Raw genomic sequence first — 2,414 nt, 5'->3', positions numbered from 1 at the left:
GAAAACAGGTTGAATAAGCTAATATTTTTCTTCTTTTTGCAGGATATAGAAGACTTAGATCACTATGAGATGAAAGAAGAGCCTATTAGTGGGAAAAAGTTGGAGGATGAAGGAATTGAAAAAGAAAATTGGGCAATATTAGAGAAAATTAGGAAGACTGAAAGGTAAGACCATTTAAATGTGTAATTGTGTACAAATATCTGGAGCCTGGACTTTTTGGTCAAGTAATTATAGTTAACACCAGGCAATTCATGAACATGCCGATCTCAGCTGCTCTCTTCCTCCATTCCTGCTTTAGTGGTGGATTCAGTCATTTGTTTATTGGTTTTGAGACAGGGTCTTGCTCTGTCACCTGGGCTAGGGTGCGGGGGCACAATCATAGTTCACTGTAGCCTTTATCTCCCAGGCTCCAGTGGTCCTCTTGCCTCCAGTGGTCCTCCTGCCTCCAGTGGTCCTCCTGCTTCAGCCTCCCAAGTGTCTCAGACTATAGGCATGTGGCACCGCACCACTTTTTGATTTTTAGTAGAGATGAGTTCTCACTATGTTGACCATGCTGGTCTTAAACACCTGAGTTCAAGCAGTCCTCTTACCTTGGCCTGCCCAAGTGCTGGGATTACAGACATGAGCCACTCTGCCTAGTCACGCTTATATGCTTTGCTGCCCAGGGTTATCTTTCTCATCTATGAATAGCCACTTTTTATCCTGTTCATCTGCTCTTCACATCCTGAACCACCAGCTGATCCCTGTATATGCCCCTTTCCACCTGTCTATGCTGTTTTCTCTGGTGACCTTCCTTCTGTGGCATCTGTATATTCAAATTCATTCTCTCCTACAAAACACAACTCAAATTATTTCTCCTTCATGAAGCTGACTTTGGTCCATCCTGCTCTGACCAAACCAGAAGTAGTGTTTCTCTTTTGACTTAAAATCTCTTTTATGTGAAGCAGCAGGATGGGAAAGGAACACTGAGTTTGGAGACAGACACACCTTTTATGGTTTCACTTTGCTCAACTCTAAAATATGGTTAGACAGTACATATCTTTTGGATGGTTGCTATGAAAAATAAATTTAAATGATGGATGTATATACAAAAAATGCCAGACAGAGTAGGAAAATATCAAATGATTGTCTGAACACTTACTGCTTCCTGCCTTGTACTAGAGCTATTTACCAACTCCACAATATCCGAGGACCAGTTACTTTGTATTGGGCACAGGTTCTCCAAAACAGGGAATGAATTGTTAGGCAAGTAGATGCCAGATGTTGAAATCAGATAGATAACTCTCCCTCCTTCCATCTTATTTATATGTTAATTTAATTGGTAATTTTTCATACGGCAAAGAAATTTAGCCAATCCCCCACATCTTGATTATTTAAAAAACTGAGATTGTAGCATTTGAATTAATGTTACTGTACTTTCTGTGTCTTGTGGTCAATTCCAGTTTGAGTTATCTTCAAAACAAGGATAAATTATTGAACACTTTTGCATGACTGATACTATGCTAAATACTTTATATTTTATAGATCTTTTCATTTAGTCATCATAGCGACTGTGTGAAATAGGTGCTCTTCATATTTTAGAGATAGGAAAGCTTCTCATATTTTATAGATATGAAATGAGTTCGTGGTTACATAGCTAGGAAGTAATATTTTTATAAACTTGATTTTTTTTCTCCTTCAAAGTCTAGTACAGTCTTTAAAACCTTTGGTTTCACATGACCAAAAAGTGATTCCATTTCTCTATAGTCTTAGGATATGATATCGATATTTTTCATCTTTAGAGAAGTCCCCGCACTGAAAAACTGAAACCAGTTGCATGTAGGCACACATGGTTCCCAGTGTCTTAATGTGTGAACTAGACCATCTGTGTAATATTCTTGCTTGTCGTCTTATGAATGGAAGCCTATTTGAGTTAATAATGTGTCACCTTGAGTGTCTTCCAGTATTTTCAAAAATTGCTGGGGTTTGGAATAGACGCATACTGAATTCTATGCTTCTGTGGAGTCCATGGTGGTCTGAACATGTTGGCTAGAGTTTTTCAGGTGATAAGAAAAAGGAAATGGACCAGACTTGTGTCTAGTTTTATATTCTCTTCAAACTTCATAATGCTTCATTTAATGGGACTTTTTCTTTTTTTTTAGATGGAGTTTCACTCTGTCACCCAGGCTGGAGTGCAATGGCATGGTCTTGGCTCACTGCAACCTCTGCCTCCCGGGTAAAAGCAATTCTCCTGCCTCATCCTCCTGAGTAGCTGGGACTACAGGCATGCACCAGCACACTCAGCTAATTTTTGTATTTTTAGTAGAGACTGGGTTTCACTATGTTCACCAGGCTGGTCTCAAACTCCTGATGTTGTGATCTGCACACCGCAGCCTCCCAAAGTGCTGGGATTACAGACATGAGCCACTCTGCCT

The 2,414-nt window shown here is 39.7% G+C and overlaps 1 pseudogene; it reads left to right on the top strand.

Moving 5' to 3' along the window:
- Window positions 1–2,414, top strand: part of LOC105525448 — a 22,732-nt pseudogene that overhangs the window by 12,954 nt on the left and 7,364 nt on the right.

This window comes from Colobus angolensis, unplaced genomic scaffold (assembly GCF_000951035.1).
Source record: "Colobus angolensis palliatus isolate OR3802 unplaced genomic scaffold, Cang.pa_1.0 Scaffold534, whole genome shotgun sequence".
Lineage (NCBI taxonomy): Eukaryota > Metazoa > Chordata > Mammalia > Primates > Cercopithecidae > Colobus > Colobus angolensis.
Note: the sequence above shows the minus strand (reverse complement) of the source record. Positions and strands in the feature narration are given on the sequence as shown.